Source organism: Macaca mulatta, chromosome 14 (genome assembly GCF_049350105.2).
Source record: "Macaca mulatta isolate MMU2019108-1 chromosome 14, T2T-MMU8v2.0, whole genome shotgun sequence".
Taxonomy (NCBI): Eukaryota; Metazoa; Chordata; class Mammalia; order Primates; family Cercopithecidae; genus Macaca; species Macaca mulatta.
Window position 1 is genome coordinate 37,592,226 of NC_133419.1, and position 18,904 is coordinate 37,611,129.

Consider the following 18,904-nt stretch of genomic DNA (forward strand, 5'->3'; position numbering starts at 1 on the left):
GAATCATCAACTTGATGTGTTTAGCATCATGAATCGAGTATCAGAAATCCCTCCCATTTCTTTGCGACATGCTGTATTTTCCTTTTCCTTATTTATATACAGATTCTCAAAATTGGTTATTTTTCCCTTGGGTTAGACAGAACAGAATGTCTGGAAAAAAAAGAGTTCTTACCAAATTCAGGTGCCCAAATTGCTTAAGAAATTAACTTTTGAGATTATATTTTTTTAGAGTTCAGTAGCTAAACTAAGAAAACTTCTCACCATTCACCTTCACTTTTTGGAAACCACAAAATCTTTGGATATTACAGTTTTCCAATGAGTTTCTCTTTTTAAATATAAACAAAAAGAAATTGACTCCTCCCCCAACTCCCTCAGGCCTTAGCATGGATAGAGTTACTTTTTTCTTTAATAATTTATTTATAACTTATTTTGCTCTTCTGTAGAACACTTGGATATTAAGCAACATGGACATGTCATAAAATGCAAGTTAGACCATAAGATGAGCAGCCCACTCCAAGTATGAATGAGTACTTATTCTTTGTGATCTCTCATACTGCTTTTAGGTATTAATAGCGTCAGTCAGCAAAGCAAACAGTTTAATATTTACGTCTCCTTTAGGATATCATATATTTTATAGTTTGTGTGTGTTCTTACGTGTATGTTTTCTTCTGTTTCAAAGTCTTTTTTCTTAAAGTAACAATGTTATATGTCGCAAATGCTTCTTTCATTAATTCATTTTTTAATTCACCATGCATTAATTGAGTGCCCAGTGAGTGCCAGGCACTGGGCTACTTGGATTTCTTTTCCCTGTATTGATCCATATATCTTCAGGTGCTCCTTGATACGGCTCTCCATTGACTCTCTCATATAAGGCTTTCATTACCTATTCACATACTCTCTCCCAAAGAAGACTGGTCCAAAAGTAAAATCTTGAGCAAATTCTCTGAGTTATTTCAGAACTTCTTGCCCCCAAACTGAATTTTTAATTATTGACTGGTAGCATTTTGGAATAACTTACCTCTCTTTTTTAAAGATTGAACTTCTTTATCCTCTCTGATTTTCAGGTGTCAGCTTGTGTTCAAATTGAGACAATAAAAATGCTTGTTAGATATTGTCTTAAAGCATTTTGCTGTCTGAGAATCTTTCATGAAGAACTCTTTTTAACAATGACTCTACAGCAGAAGCCACAGTAGAGGGACAACTTCTGAATCAAAGATGGTGTTTGAGTCTTTGATTTTATGATGAATTTTTTTTTTTACATACAAAGATATGCATTGGTCTTTCAGTATTCAGGAATCTGTTCTTCACTTGACAGTATTTATAAATTGTGTGTTTCCCCCTAAAAACACTTAAATTGTGAGAACACTTCCATTTACTAGAACTTGGTTAATGATTACGCCAAATAAGGAAAAGAAGACAGAAAAATCAGTTTAGTGAATACTATTTTGCCTTTAAATTTAGTAATTTAGTAAGGTATCTCTTTGGGGTTTACTAGAAACCACTTCTTAATACAATAGGTCTCCTTTCATTGTGAAGTCAGGAGGTGATTTTGCTCAAATGTGTAGTATAGGAATCTGTATGTGGTGTTCAAGGATCATGTAAATATGCTGATATAATCGGAGCACAATTTGGCATTATTAACTCAGAAATATTTAAACTCTTGCTATACAACATGGAAGCAAACTTGTGCATAGTTTGTGTGTGTGTGTGTGTGTGTGTGTGTGTGTGGATCTCAAAAAAAAAAAAATCACAGGATCAGGAAGTCAGAATAGGTCCCCTTTTCCTTCTAATCCAAACCTACAGCCATGTCCCTAGCCTTCTCTTTTACTCCCGAGCAGGACAGACAGGCAAATGACCATCCTGCTGCCCATTTCTGTGCATATTCACTTGCATTGAGAGTTGTGTTCATCTGCTTCTTGAGAGTATTCGCAAATAGTAACCTGATAAAGTAGATACTTCTTTAAAAATGTGAATTTTTTTGCATTGTATAATATTTAGAAATAATCATGTATAAGTGGTTGAGTATTAATACAGGATGGCCTTATCTTAAGTATTTTATTAATCATTAAAATGTGGTATCATTAATACAATTTATTTTAAGTGCTTTTCCTAAAATACCAGATTATTTTTCTGATTTTCACATCTCTGACAATGACTTTCTTAAACATGGTAGCCAGGAACAGAAAACCTAACACTGCATGTTCTCACTCATAATTGGGAGCCAAACAGAGATAACACATGGACTCAGGGAGGGGAACCACACACACTGGGGCCTGGGATAGGGGGCAGGGGAAGGGAGAGAGTGCATCAGGACAAACAGACAAATAGCCAATGCATGTGAGCCTTAATACCTAGGTGATGGATTGACAGGTGCAGCAAACCACCATGGCACATATTTACGTATGTAACAAATTCTGCACATTCTGCACACATATCCCAGAACTTAAAGCAAAATAAAAAATAATAATAAAATAAAATAAACTTAGTAGCATCTATTATTCCAGAGCCTGTAATTGGTCTTCAGGCAGTCTCACATAAAAACCTAGGAGAACCCTCACTGTCACTGTTCCATGAGGTGTTAGGAAAACTTGCTCTAGTGCAGTGCCCCAGTAGGCATTGGTACTGAGACCAAAATTCAGTTGGTTTGTTGTTACTGCAATTCCTACGTGATTTCACTTGTCACGTAGACAGATTGCACACCTCAATAATAATCTTGTCCAAATGTGTGGCATTCCATAATGTTCAAAAAATGCATTCACATATCTCATTCCATTGGATCCTACAAATAACCCTATAAAAAAGATTGGGCAGACATTATTTCTATATAACAGAGGAGGAAACTGGAGCTTAGAGAAGCTAAATAGCAATCCAAAATGCACAGCTACAGAACCAGAGCAAGGATGATAGCCCAATGACTTCACCTAACCTAGTCCCCTTACCACCACTCCAGCGGTCTATAACCACAACCTACAGTATTCAAGTAAGAAACCGTATCTTGCCCTTGATGCATTAATGCGAGACCTGGAGCAGGGACAGGCTGATATTGTCACCCTGGCCCAGTATCCACTTTTCTCTCCAGCAGAGACTAGTACCCTTCTGTGTGCCAAGGAATAAAGTGGTAATGGGAAGATTAAAAATGTTTATTCCAAGGAGTTTTTAAATTTTAAAATTTAATTTTTTTAAAAAACAAAAAACTCTTAGAAAGAGGGAAAAATGAATATATGACTTTTGATGTATTGTTCCTTAGTAACTCAGTTATACTTTTACTTAAACCTGAGAATCTTGCTAAGTGAATGATTAGAAATACTAGGTGGCTGGCAAGATGGCAAATAGGAACAGCTCCCGTCTGCAGCTCCCAGAGAGATCAAGGCATAAGGTGGATTTCTGCATTTCCAACTGAGGTACCTGGCTCATCTCATCGGGACTGGTTAGACAGTGGGTGCAGCCCACAGAGGGCGAGCCAAAGCAGAGTAGGGTGTCGCCTCACCCAGGAAGTGCAAGGGGTCGACTCCCTCCCCTAGCCAAGGGAAACCCTGAGGGACTGTGCCATGAGGGACTGTGCTACCCAGCCCAGATACTATGCATTTCCCTCAGTCTTCACAACCCGCAGACCAGGAGATTCCCTCAGGTGCCTACACCACCAGGGCCCTGGGTTTCAAGTAAAAAACTGGGCGGCTGTTTGGGCAGACACCCAGTTAGCTGCAGGAGTTTTTTCTCACACCCCAGTGGCACCTGAAATTCCAGTGAGACAGAACCATTCACTCCCCTGGAAAGGGGCTGAAGCCAGGGAGCCAAGTGATCTAGTTCAGCAGATCACATCCCCATGGAGCACAGCAAGGTAAAATCCACTGGTTCGAAATTCTCACCGCCAGCACAGCTGTCTGAAGTCAACCTGCGATGCTCCAGCTTGGTCGGGGGAGAGGCATCCACCATTACTGAGGCTTGAGTAGGCGGTTTTCCTCTCACAATGTAAACAAAGCCTCTGAGAAGTTTGAACTGGGTGGAGCCCACCACAGCTCAGCAGAGCCCCTGTAGCCAGATTACCTCTCTAGATTCTCCCTCTCTGGGCAGGGCATCTGGGAAACAAAGTCAGCAGCCCCGGTCAGGGGCTTATAGATAAAACTCCCAGCTCCCTGGGACAGAGCTGTGGGTGCAGCTTCAGCAGACTTAAACGTTCTTGCCTGTTTGCTCTGAAGAGAGCAGTGGATCTCCCAGCACAGCACTCAAGCTCTGCAAAGGGACAGACTACCTCCTCAAGCAGGTCCCTGACCCCCGAGATTCCTGACTGGGAGACACCTCCCAGCAAGGGTCGATGGACACTTCATACAGGAGAGCTCCGGCTGGCATCTGGTGGGTGCCCCTCTGGGACAGAACTTCCAGAGGAAGGAACAGGCAGCAGTATTTGCTGTTCTGCAGCCTCTTCTGGTGATACCCAGGCAAACAGGGTCTGGAGTGGACCTCCAGCAAATTCCAGCAGACTAGCAGCAGAGGGGCCTGTTAGAAGGAAAACTAACAAACAGGAATAGCATCAACATCAACAAAAAGATGTCCACACAAAAACCCCATACAAAGGTCACCAACATCAAAGATCAAAAGTAGATAAATCCACAAGGGATGAGGAAAATCCAGCACAAAAAGGCTGAAATTTCCAAAAACCAGAATGCCTCTTCTCCTCCAAGGGAGCAGAACTCCTTGCCAGCAAGGGAACAAAACTGGATGGAGAATGAGTTTGATGAATTGACAGAAGTAGGCTTCAGAAGGTGGGTTATAACAAACTCCTCCGGGCTAAAGGAGCATGATCTAACTCAATGCAAAGAAGCTAAGAACCTTGAAAAAAGGTTGGAGGAATTGTTAACTAGAATAACTAGTTCAGAGAAGAACATAAATGATAGAGCTGAAAAACACAGTACGAGAACTTGGTGAAGCATACACAAGCTTCAATAACCGAATCAATCAAGCAGACAAAAGGATATCAGAGATTGAAGATCAACTTAATGAAATAAAGCATGAAGAAAAGATTAGAGAAAAAAGAATGAAAAGGAATGAACAAGGCTCCAAGAAATGTGGGACTATGTGAAAAGACCAAAGCTACATTTGATTGGTGTACCTGAAAGTGATGGGGAGAATGGAACCAAGTTGGAAAACACTCCTCAGGATATTATCCAGGAGAACTTCCCCAACCTAGCAAGACAAGCCAACATTCAAACACCACAAAGATACCCCTTGAGAACAGCAACCCCAAGACCCGTAATTGTCATATTCACCAAGGTTGAAATGCAGGAAAAAATGTTAAGGGCAGTGAGAGAGAAAGGTTGGATTACCCACAAAGGGAAGCCCATCAGGCTAAGAGTGGATCTCTCAGCAGAAACCCTACAAGCCTACAAGCCAGAAGAGAGTGGGGGCCAATATTCAACATTCTTAAAGAAAAGAATTTTTTAATCCAGAATTTCATATCCAGCCAAACTAAGCTTCAGAAGTGAAGGAGAAATAAAATCCTTTGCAGACTAGAAAATGCTGATTTTGTCACCACTAGGCCTGCCTTACAAGAGCTCCTGAAGGAAGCACTAAATATGGAAAGGAAAACCAGTACCAGCCACTGCAGAAACATACCAAATTGTAAAGACCATGGACACTATGAAGAAACTGCATCAACTAAGAGGCAATATAACCAGCTAGCATCATAATGACAGGATCAAATTCACACATAACAATATTAACCTTAAATATAAATGGGCTAAATGCTGCAATTAAAAGACACAGACTGGCAAATTGGATAAAGAGTCAAGACCCATCAGTGTGCTGTATTCAGGAGACCCATGTCACATGCAAAGACACACATAGGCTGAAAACAAAGGGATGGAGGAATATTTACCAAGCAAATGGAAAGAAAAAAAAAAAAAAAAAGCAGGGGTTGCAATCCTAGTCTCTGATAAAACAGACTTTAAACCCACAAAGATCAAAAAACACAAAGAAGGGCATTACACAATGCAACAAGAAGAGCTAACTATCCTAAATATATATGCACCCAATATAGGAGCACCCAGATTCATAAAGCAAGTTCTTAGAGACTCACAAAGAGACCTAGACTCCCACACAATAATAGTAGGAGACTTTAACCCAACGTCAATATTAGATCAACAAGACAGAAAATTAACGAGGATATTCAGGACTAGCTCTGGACCAAGTGGACCTAATAGACATCTACAGAACTCTCCACGCCATATCAACAGAATATACATTCTTCTCAGCACCACTTCACACTTATTCTAAAATTGACCACATAATTGGAAGTAAAACACTCCTCATCAAATGCAAATGAATGGAAATAACAACACTCTCTCAGACCAAAGTGCAATCAAATTAGAACACGGGATTAAGAAACTAACTCAAAACCATACAACTACAGTGGAAACTGAAAAACCTGCCCCTGAATGACTACTGGATAAATAACGAAATTAAGGCAGAAATAAATATGTTCTTTGAAACCAATTAGAATAAAGATACAACATACCAGAATCTCTGAGACACAGCTAAAGCAGTGTTTAGAGGAAATTTATAGCACTAAATGCCCACAAGAGAAAGCAGGAAAGAGCTAAAATCGTCACCCTAACATCACAAAAGAACTAGAGAAGCAAGAGCAAATACTTCAAAAGCTAGCAGAAGACAAGAAATAACTAAGATCGGAGCAGAACTGAAGGAGAACTGAACAGAACAAAAAACCCTTCAAAAAAATCAGTGAATCCAGGAGCTGGTTTTTTGAAAAGATTAACAAAATAGACCGCTAGCCAGACTAATAAGAAAAGAAAGAAGAATCAAATAGATGCAATAAAAAATGATAAAGAGGATATCACCACTGATCCCACAAAAATATAATCTACCATCAGAGAATACTATAAACACCTCTTTGCAAATAAACTAGAAAGTCTAGAAGAAATAGAGAAATTCCTGGACACATACACCCTCCCAAGACCAAACCAGGAAGAAGTTGAATCTCTGAGTAGACCAATAACAGGCTCTGAAATTGAGGCAGTAATTAACAGCCTACCAACCAAAAAAAGCCTAGGACCAGATGGATTCACAGCCAAATTCTACCAGAGGTACAAAGAGGAGCTAGTACCATTCCTTCTGAAACTATTCCTATCAATAGAAAAAGAGGGAATCCTCCCTAACTCATTTTATGAGGCCAGCATCATCCTGATACCAAAACCTGTCAGAGACACAACAAAAAAGGAAAATTTCAGGCCAATATCCCTGATGAACATTGATGCAAAAATCCTCAGTAAAATACTGCTAAACCAAATCCAGCAGCACATCAAAAAGCTTATCCACCATGATAAGTCGGCTTCATCCTTGGGATGCAAGGCTGGTTCAACATATGCAAATCAATAAACATAATCTATTTCATAAAGAGAGGCAATGACAAAAACCACATGATTATTTCAATAGATGCAGAAAAGGCCTTTGATAAAATTCAACACCCTTCATGCGAAAAACTCTCAATAAACTAGGTATTGATGGAACGTATCTCAAAATAATAAGAGCTATTTATGACAAACCCACAGCCAATATCATACTGAATGGGCAAAAACTGGAAGCATTCCTTTGAAAACAGGCACAAGACAAGGATGCCCTCTCTTACCACTCCCATTCAACATAGTATTGGAGGTTCTGGTCAGGGCAATCAGGCAAAAGAAAGAAACAAAGTGTATTCAAATAGGGAGAGAGGAAGTCAAATTGTATCTGTTTTCAGATGACATGATTGTATATTTAGAAAACCCCATCATCTCAGACCAAAATCTCCTTAAGCTAATAAGCAACTTCAGCAAAGTCTCAGGATACAAAACCAATGTGCAAAAATCACAAGCATTCCGATACACCAATAATGACAAACAGAGAGCCAAGTCATGAGTGAACTCCCATTCACAATTGCTACAAAGAGAATAAAATGCCTAGGAATACAACTTACAAGGGATGTGAAGGACCTCTTCAAGGAGAACTACAAACCACTGCTCAAGGAAATAAGAGAGGACACAAACAAATGGAAGAACATTCCATTCTTATGGATAGGAAGAATCAGTATTGTGAAAATGGCCATACTGCCCAAAGTAATTTACAGATCCAGTGCTATCCTCATCAAGCTACCAATGACTTTCTTCGTAGATTTAGCAAAAAACTACTTTAAATTTCATATGGAACCATAAAAGAGCCCATATGGCCAAGACAATCCTAAGCAAAAAGAACAAAGCTGGAGGCATCATGATACCTGACTTCAAGCTATACTACAAGTCTAAAATAACCAAAACAGCACAGTACTGGTACAAAAACAGATACATAGACTAATGGCACAGAACAGAGGCCTCAGAAATAACGCCACACATCTACAACCATCTGATCTTTCACAAACATGACAAAAACAAGCAATGTGGAAAGGATTACCTATTTAATAAATGATGTTGGGAAAACTGGCTAGCCATATGCAGAAAACTGAAACTGATCCCCTTCCTTACACTTTATACAAAAATTAATTCAAGATGGATTAAAGACTTAAACGTAAAACCTAAAACCATAAAAACCCTAGAAGAAAACCTAGGCAATACCATTCAGGACATAGGCATGGCAAAGACTTCATGACTAAAACACCAAAAGCAATGGCAACAAAAGCCAAAATTGACAAATGGGATCTAATTAAACTAAAGAGCTTCTGCACAGAAAAAGAAACTAACATCAGAGTGAACAGGCAACCTAAAGAATGGGTGAAATTTTTGCAATCTACCCAACTGACAAAGGGCTAATATCCAGAATCTACAAGGAACTTAAACAAATTTACAAGAAAAAAAAAAAGAAACCCCATCAAAAAGTGGACAAAGGATATGAACAGATGCTTCTCAAAAGAAGACATTTATGCTGCCAATAAACATACGAAAAACAGCTCATCATCACTGGCCATTAGAGAAATGCAAATCAAAACCACAATGAGATACGATCTAATGCCAGTTAGAATGGCGATCATTAAAAAGTCAGGAAACAACAGCTGCTGGAGAGGATGTAGAGAAATAGGAACACTTTTACACTGTTGGCAGAAGTGTAAATTAGTTCAACCATTGTGGAAGACACTGTGGCGATTCCTCAAGGATCTAGAACCAGAAATATTATTTGACCCAGCAATCCCGTTACTGGGTATATACCCAAAGGATTATAAATCATGCTACTATAAAGACACATGCACATGTATGTTTATTGTGGCACTATTCACAATAGCAAAGACTTGGAACCAACCCAAATGCCCATCAATGATAGACTGGATAAAGAAAATGTGGCACATATACACCATGGAATACTATGCAGCCATAAAAAAGGATGAGTTCATGTCCTTTGCAGGGACATGGATGAAGCTGGAAACCATCATTCTTGGCAAACTAACTCAGGAACAGAAAACCAAACACCACATGTTCTCACTCTTAAGTGGGAGTTGAACAATGAGAAGACATGGACACAGGGAGGGGAACATCACACACTGAGTGGGGCCTGTCAGGGGGTAGGAGGGTAGGGGAGGGAGGGATAGCATTAGGAGAAATACCTAATGTAGATGACAAGTTGATGAGTGCAGCAAACCACCACGGCACGTGTATACCTATGTAACAAACCTGCACATTCTGCACATGTATCCCAGAACTTAAAAGTATAATAATAATAATAATAGAAATACTAATAAAATAGAACACAGCATACAGCAGTGATTCTCAAACACACTAACCATCAGAATTACCCTTGAATCTTTAAAATATATATACATATAAGATCTTAGTCTCCAAGATTTGTAAGTTTGGTATTGGGTCCCTGGGCCTATGTCAGGTTTAGAAACTTCTACAGGTGGTTTGGATGTATAGGAAAATTTAAGAATTGCTGAACTAAAATCAAATAAACTGAATATTCTGTGATTTAGAGAGACTTATTGTTTATTTCACTATCCAAGTACTTGCATTAGAGCATGGCTAGAAGGGATTTGCAGTCTTGTAAATAATCAGAAATTTAGACACTTTGAGATGGGAGAACTGCTGAAGATGACTTGAAAGAAATTTTCTAATTAGAAACTTCCAGGTAAGAGCAAAGGTCTGGAACAATATTCCTGAGCCAGAGGAGGATTGAGTTTGACTCCAGGCCTAACACTTACTAGGTCTGTGACCTTGGGCAAGTAATTTAAATTCTCTGTATCCCAACCTCTCAACAGGGTATTGGTAGGGATTAAATGTGTTAGTGCCTGTGAAGTGCTTAGAGCAGTGCTTGGCATAGTAAATGCTTAATGAATTTCAGCCACTGTTTTTATTAGTAGTACTTTCCAGCTCCCCCCAAAAGATACTTTTTTTTAGACTTGTACTAAAACAATAAAAAGTTTAATCAGCATGCTTCATACCTAAATATGCTTCACTTTATAGCAAAGTTTACAAGACTAAAACTGGTCTGTTGTAATTCTCTGAGTCTCATTTGTTTATTCATGACTTTTTCTGCTCTTTATTCATCTTAATTCTGCTCATTCTTCAAGACCCAGCTGGAATTCTGTTTCTAGAAAGACTCTTGCCCATAATAATAAACCTGCCCCATCTGAGTTCCTAGGTGGTCTGTAACTCACAATTTGGTAATTAATTGTATACGCAATTCTATAACAAATCATTATTGTGTGTCTTTGCTGTATCAGATTCTAGGCTGGAAGTTGTGGATACGATGTTTTTGTCTAGAAAAATGTTCTAGACTGTCCTACTCAGGACAGTCTGTTGACTTGAAAGACACATTTCCTAAATAGAAACTTCATGAGGCAGCCCCAGCCTGTACCTGTGTTCCTTGACCTGATGATTAAGTTTGATTTAAGGCTCACCACTTACTAGCTCTGTGATGTCTGGCAAGTTACTTGAATTCTCTGTGCGTAGGTACAACAATGTTGAGGGAAATCCCTTTCCCCCATCCTTGTGTTTCCACAAGGGAACTTGCTTCCTAATAAGTAACACTTCCAGGGGAATAGTCTAGGCCCTTCTCTTATCCCCATTACTTGTTCTTTCCATGAAAAGAGGAGAGGTTAATCTGATTGATGAAATCCTTAATCTTTCGTTTTCTGGACTGTAAAGGCTGTGAACCAAAGCAATGGACCGCTTGCACTGAAATTGAGGCTGACCCTGTATTTTGATTCTTATTTGGCAGCTTGTTTCTATTCTGTTCCCAATTCAAAATCCCAAGGGGAGAAGGAAGATAGTTGATTACCACAAGTATGTAATGGTGGTAGGAAGTTGAATAAATGGTAATTTTTTAAAAGTTGCATGAGATATAGTCCTTATCCCAGAGAAGCTAAGTTTGCCTTTTTTCCTCTCATGTATTTTAGTATTATCTCTACAATTAGATTGTAAACCGTTTGAAAGCAAGAATATTTCTACCTTTTCTTACTCCTGATAGCACACAGTAGACTGCTGGGCACATAGATAGTAGGTGGCTCTGTAGGTACTTGCTAAATGATTCAACATGTTTTTCCCTCATGGAAAAGAAAGATTTCAGTATTGTTCTTATCAGCTAGGAAGGCACTCTGAATAGGAAATCAGTTCTAGGTAGGTATCCATAAATGGGTTATGATTTCCAACTTACTTGCCCCAGAGGCTCGCTAATGTTGAACTCTTCATGGGAACTTTGTCTTGCTTCATGAGCTATACATGCTAAGGGGTTAGCAGATCATATAATCTTTTGATCTACAAAATATGATTTTTATTGAACAAAAACTTGGGCCAAAGGCTCTTCTTCTCTGCCACTTTCCTCCCTCTTTTCATTCTCTTTTTTTGGGAATGTGCTTTGTGCATGTTAGTTACAGCATGTACCACATTGCACTGTATTGTTGGTTTGGGGATCTAACCCACCTTTAACACTGCAGTCCCTAAGGGCAGAAATTCAGTTTTATTTATGTTGATGTCCTCAGTGCCTGTCCTCAGAGAATGTCTATTATATGAACAAATAGTGCAAAAGTAAATTTTAGGAGAAGACTACATCACACTCATCTAAACTACAAGTTTGACAAGTTGACATCCAAAAGAAAGGCTCTCCTAAATAACCTCGTCACAGAAATTTGGGTGACCTTTGTAGCTCTGGATCCGGAAGCAGAGGCAAAAATGAAACCTAAAAATTATTTGTAGGTTTTTAAATTTTTTTTCTCATGGAGTAAAGAAGGTCTACAGCTGAGTTCTTTTCATATGAGGGAATGACAGAAACAGCTGGTTCTGACTTTCAGCTTCAACTGAGCGACCGGAGCTCTGCTGGTGAAACAGGAACTTGTATTTCTGCCCCTGACATGCACCTTGAAGGTGTCAGCTCATTGTCCCTGTGTTCACATAAATAGTTTTTAAAGAATTATTTTTGATCTTGTGAGCCTCTAACTAAATGATTAACCATGCAAAGTTGGCCATTTGGGGTAATACTGAAGCACTTCTCTTGAGGGCTATTGACAGGTGGGAATGTGTCCACCTCCTTGGGTCTCTGGTTTTCTTGTCATACTTGAAAATCAGTGACAATTTAAACATGGGGTAATCACTTAGCAAATCTACTGAGATACCAAGTTAATTATTCCCACTTTGCATGAAGCAACCTTGAAAATGATTTTCCTAAAGCAAAGTACATCCAAACTTCCTTCCTAATAGTACATCCTTTTTAATAACCTTTGCTGAATGTATAAATGAATAATTCACAAAAATATAACATATCTTTAATTCTTACTTAGAGGCAGTTTAAGGCTCTTGTGTAAGAGAAGGCCCCGGCTTGAGATAACATAGGATAGTAAACCTCCTAGAGAAATTTCTATATGGAAACATGGTCTGCTATGAAGCTAGAAGTGAGAGGACATTATATTTGGCCCAAAGTGGCTTCAGAGTTTCTCAGCACGGGGCCCGAAGTCAAGATCCCTTGTTTCATTAAGAGGAGGTCCAGGAGTGTATGACACCATCAGACTACTGAGACCCAGCTGGAACTAGGCACCTTTCACAGGGGCCTTGCCTAATCAAAATAGTTCTTATTTTTTCTGAGTTCCAAGTAACTAGTTTCTTAACTAGCATTGCCAGTGGGAGTGTCTGTATAGCATTGCCAAGTGGGAGTACCTTCAATGAACTTCCTCATGAGGTTATTTCTAGCCTACTGGAATGTTTCATTTTAGGAGGGTGAGGAAAGGAACTCTTGAATTTTTGTGCTTACTTTAATGTTGTGGTACAGCTTTGACCATCTGTTTAATGGGAGATCTGTTTTCCAGATGACTATACATGTGGAAAGGAGAAGTTTTTTGAGTGTGTGTGTGTGTGTGTGTGTGTGTTTACCCTCTTTAAAGAGTGGTTTTTCATTTAATCTCTACATTTGGGGTAAAAGGTCCTCTAGGGAGCCTTTTCAAAAGTATTTGAAGTTTGCATCTGATTTCAGAGGTGAGTTGGAGGCCTATCTGTGTATGACAGACACATGTCTCCAACAACTATATGTTACAAGGACTAAGAGCCATCCTTTTGGGTCCATCTTTCAACACTGATTTCACATTTGTGTTCATATCAGTATCTTTACAGTAAGCTCCCAGTTACATCTCCCTAATTTCCCTTAGTAGGCTTTACAGAATTTGCAGTGTATTCAATGGCAGATGACCACATGTGGAGTCATTTAACCACATCTTCCACTGCAAGTCCTGCTCTTGATGTCTGTTTATGTTTAGATTCCATCTTTTGGAAGATTTCATTCCTCTGCAATATCTCAGTATCTCAGATGCTTTTGTGGCTGGGTTCTTTTCCCCTCCTGTGTTTGGCCATGGCCACCCCCTCAGGGTTGTGTTGTGTTTCACAGCTGCTGTTTGTGGGGTTGACCTTTACAGTGTACAAAGCTCTTTCCCATATGTTGACAATCCCTGGTGTGATGCTGTGAGTTAGGCAGGGTGGGTGAGTATATGTGTCCTCATCATATCATAGTGGTGAGGCAACAGGGTTTTTAAATTTGTTCACCCATGAATTTGTCTAATTTGTTGGTAAAAAATGGTCATGTATCAGCTGTTTCACAGGGTCAGCTTAATAGAAAGCGGGAGTTAGGCAGGACCAGAACTCAGGACTTCAGCCCCCGGTCCCAGGGACTATTCTCTATACCCAATTGTCCCACCTTGAATCAATTTCTTCTAGGGAAATATCTCCCAAACTGAGATGGCACCCACAGGACTTCTTAATTGTAGTCACTACCAGGAAAAACTAGCAAACGAACTGGTGTAAATCTCTGTTTTTGGTGATTGGTGGAGATTTGGTGGTTTGGTGGAGATTGTCTTGTGTCAAAAGTAAAGCCACTAGATTAAATGTTTGGTTAAAAAATTGGTTATTTTTAATTTAATTATTTGACAGTTAATTTACATTATTCAAAAATCAAAATAAAATTTCAAGGAAGTTTACACTGAAAAGTCTTGCCCCACTTATATGTTGCTCACCCCAGTATCCCCCAATACATACCATCTATAAGATGATCATTTGTATTAGTTTCTTGTGAATCCTTGATAGTGTGTTTTATATAGATACAGGTAAAAATGAATATGTACCATTATTCCCGCCCCACACACACACACTTTTATTTTTTTGGGGACAGAGTCTCGCTCTGTTGCCCAGGCTGGAGTGCAGTGGCACGATCTCGGCTCACCGCAAGCTCTGCCATTTTCCCCCATTTTTAAAACAAAAAGTAGTAGCCATATATACACTATTTTACACCTTGTTTTATCACTTACTAATATATTCCAGAGAGCTTTCCATCATTTTGTACATATGCAACTATATCTGTCAGTTTATTCCCAGAAGTGGAATTGCTGGGCCAGCAGGAAAAATCATGTATAATTTTGATAGATATTGCCTAATTGTCCTGCAAAAGGCTTGAATTGTTTGTACTCCCACCATTAGTGTATGAAAAGATGTGTTTCTCCATAGCCTCATCAAACAGAGTGTGTGAGATGAGATGAGAAATAGGAGGTGAGAAGTTATTTACCTCATCGGTAGTTTGCAGTGGGAACACTGCACAGTTCCAAGAGCTGGTGCAGGTATCAGATTAGTTCCAGTGGAAACAGTGCCTCACCATGGTCATGGGCTTGCACCATCTCTAGTGACACACACAGAATGGACCCATGTTGCCACTTATAGAATTTCCTGTAGCAGAAAATTGAATATGCATTCATTATTCACATAACTAGCCATCCTGGATCTAAAGAGCACAACAGTGTTTTTTAGAACCAAAAAGAAAATTGTCTCACCACAACACACTGTGTATGAGGCTTTCAATGCTCTTTTCTCAGCTATTAACATTATTTTTGGCCGGGCGCAGTGGCTCACGCCTGTAATCCCAGCACTTTGGGAGGCCGAGGCGGGTGGATCACAAGGTCAAGAGATCGAGACCATCCTGGCTAACACGGTGAAACCCCATCTCTACTAAAAATACAAAAAATTAGCTGGGCATGGTGGTGGGCACCTGTAGTCCCAGCTACTCAGAAGGCTGAGGCAGGAGAATGGCGTGAACCTGGGAGGCAGAGCTGGCAGTGAGCCAAGATCGGGTCACTGCACTCCAGCCTGGGCAACAGAGCGAGACTCCATCTCAGGAAAAACAAAACAAAACAAAACATTATTTTCAGGACTGAGTTCAAGAGATGTATCCCAAATCACAGGGATGTCTTGCGAAGCTTGGAACTTTCATACTCAAGGGATGCTTTTTTGAGGAAAGATTTTATACTTACCCAACATTTGCAATTAATTAGTACTCTATAAGATAAATTTAAACTGCCCAAGTACAATATAAACATTGAACTATGATGCAGTATTGCTAGACTTCTTCCTTAAAGTTGCCAAGTGGTTTCCTGCATTAGGCAAATAGGGGATCATATTAAAACACCATGATTTACGGCCTAGATAACATCTCCACATTTTGAGAAGCCTATATTTCAGGTCATCCTCACATAACTCCTTACCATTCTCATTAGAAAGTTTGATTCTCAGTCTTATTTTTCTCTGAGGACGGAAAAAAAAATCCCCTTCAGTTCCACTGCATAGAAAAGTGTGGTAAATGGAGCCGGGCACAGTGGTTATTCAATTTAAATGGACGATCTTTTCTTACAGAATTTTGATAGGGCCACTTTACAGGGGAAAGTCACTCCTCTTCCCCTTTATAGAATAGTTGCACCTGGACAGTTGCATTGATGACTGTATCCGGCCTATACAAGAGGTCATTCCTGGGCATAAGAATGGACTGCCAAAATCTAACTGACACATCATTTACAAATACACATTTTCTTTTGTTAATAATACCTGTGAAGGCTTTCATAACAGGCATTTCCAGTTTTGTTCTCAGGCTCCTTGCAGCTGCTCCTCTAAAAGTCTGCTGTCTACCAAGAGCTGACAATGGCTAGAAGCAAAGGTGTTCTGTCTTTTGTGCCATCATCATCTAACTTGCCACACATATTTGGGATGTCAGCCCAGGTATAGGTTTTGTATTAACTCAGTATGGCTTGTGGGACTGGTTGCCTTTGTTATTCATGCCAAGGGCCTCTGGGCATCAGTTTGGTGTGAGAGAACCCAATCCATGATCCTCCTTCCTTTGGCTGTTTTGACTCGATGGCTCTTGTTGGCACAGTCTGTGAGTGTCTGATGCTCTATCCACACCGGACCATCTGTTCTGCTGTCTCTGTCGTCTGAAGTAGTTGTCTGAACTATTCCTTGATAATAAATTTGAGATTATCTTGTTCTACCATTCTTTTCAAGTCACATCTCAGCCCCTCAGGCACATTCCCAAAGAACACGACAAATGGGTGGATCACAAGTCATGTAGCATAGGGTGTTAGACCACCAGGCTTTGAAGGGATTCTGTTGGGCACTAAAAAGAAAGATTTTATGTCACCACAATTTTTTTAAAGGCATGTTGACACTTAGGTCTTAATTGAAAGCATTCTTACTCAAGTAGAGTTGACAGAAGAGTATTTGGTAGTCGCGGTTGCTGGTCTGAAAAGCATGTGGTTCTGTTTCAATGCCCAATGAGATCTTCTCAGGGGAAAATGTTCTGACATCTCAAACAAATGACCCTCATGCATAGTTTTGACACGATGCCCTATTAAGTATGCGTGTATGGTTGGTACCTTGTGGTAATAATTCAATACTGGGAACAGAGTAGCAACAAAGAAACATTAGGATTATATTTAACCTCTGTGGAATTAGTGTGTAAACAAACTGCTTATCAGAAATGCTCATATGGGGCTTTGTTTAAATAAATAAAAAACTGGCATACAGGGTCTGAAGGATATCTCTGCCAAGTAGACCTCCCTCACAAATAAGACACCACATCCATGTCTGACCCCATATGGAAAGAGGCATAGCAAGCCAGCACTGGTTCATATTCCCTCTCCACCACATGATGGGTATGTGATCTTAGGGAATCCACCGAAACTCTCTGGGCCTCAGTTTCCTCAGCTACAAGTGGTGGATAATCAAATTATCTACCTCACCATTAATAAATGTTAGCTATTTTTTTAATCAAGGTTAAGACAAAGAGAAACATTTTACTTATTTTTCCAGCTGCCCCGAGCATCTTCCAAAATCTTATCACCAGCAAATATTGTATTTATTATAGCAACTATGTAAAAATGGAGTCCCTGTCCCATGCTCAGATGAAATATGTTGGTATTTGAGTTCACATGTCTTCTATAGGAACCAGTGTTTAGTGAAAATGGGTGGAGACAAACAGATGTTTTCACAGTCCTGTTGTTCACAGTACCGCCAAATTGAATGTTTCCATATAGGTGCATTCTAATGGCTTAAATGATGCGGATATTTTCTGGCCAGCCATATGGATCTTTTGTCATCTAAGATGTTAATATTTTCCTTATATTTTATAGTGATTCTGGAGTACAGCCAGTTTCTTGAATAGGGTCCACATGGCTCATTATGCACAGGGCCTGGAAACTGCCTTACTCATGCTGTTGAGATGAACAGTGACACTTCAGAAGAGCTGGGAGCTGGGGTACAGCAGTGGCTAGAAGAACATATTCAATTATATTTCCTCCTGCATTAAGCTACAAGTAATGAGCACTTTCCTGTGCTTTACAGTAAGTAATTAAAAGAAATTATAGAGTGGGATGCAAAAATAACCTGAAAGACAACTGGATGTGTGGAGCCACCAGTATTCTCCATGTGCGTACAAGGTTAATCCTTCTTACTACTCAGAATGCTGAGTTTCTACAGAAAGGGTTGCAGGTCCACACATGTTTTGGTGTCTCTACCCACACCCTTCTGTACGGCATGACTGTGCATCCCAGAAGAAGGGCTGTGCTGTGTACCTCCGCGTTTCAGTGGAATTTAACAAACTGATCCCTGAAAATGGTTTCATAAAAGGTGAGTAACAGAGAGCTATTAGCCTTCTCTTGCTAATTTTATCTTTCCCCCAAGATTTCTTGATAATAGTTTGAAAAAGAGTGTTATTTTTTGGTCTCTAGAGGCAACTTACCTTTCCAGTTTCTTCCACCACCTGTTTTCACCTCTCGTTTTTCTAAATTTAATGTTCTATGTATTTCAGAGGATAGGATTTAATCTAGTGCAGTCCCTTCAGCAGGTGAGAATTATTCATCTCATTTTCATTTTAGCCTTTCTGAATTAATGACATTGAAGCCCAGCAGTTTGGTCCTAAGATGGGTTTCATTATGTAGAGATACTCTTTCTACAATGGAAATTGCTCAGATAACTAATTAACCACAAGAATACACTGACTATGGAAAATTTCAGGAGCACCATCTGTGGAGAAACTGGGAAGGGCATGCCGTCACCACAGCTCTGGGGTCTATTAAAAGCGTGGTTATGCAGCACTGGTGTCTAGTGGGGTGTTGGCTCTCAACTGTCAGAATTCCCATAGC

At 39.6% G+C, this 18,904-nt stretch overlaps 1 protein-coding gene across 4 annotated transcripts in view; it reads left to right on the forward strand.

Moving 5' to 3' along the window:
* BDNF (brain derived neurotrophic factor) overlaps positions 1-18,904 on the forward strand; it is a 68,343-nt gene that overhangs the window by 31,067 nt on the left and 18,372 nt on the right. The window contains exon 1 of one of the 4 annotated variants that reach the window (XM_077964820.1): positions 18,126-18,389. The exons of the other annotated variants lie outside the window; for them this stretch is intronic. The gene's annotated coding sequence lies outside the window, so the exon portion shown is untranslated. Of the gene's footprint in view, positions 1-18,125; positions 18,390-18,904 lie in introns of those variants that run through there. 4 annotated transcript variants of the gene reach the window in all.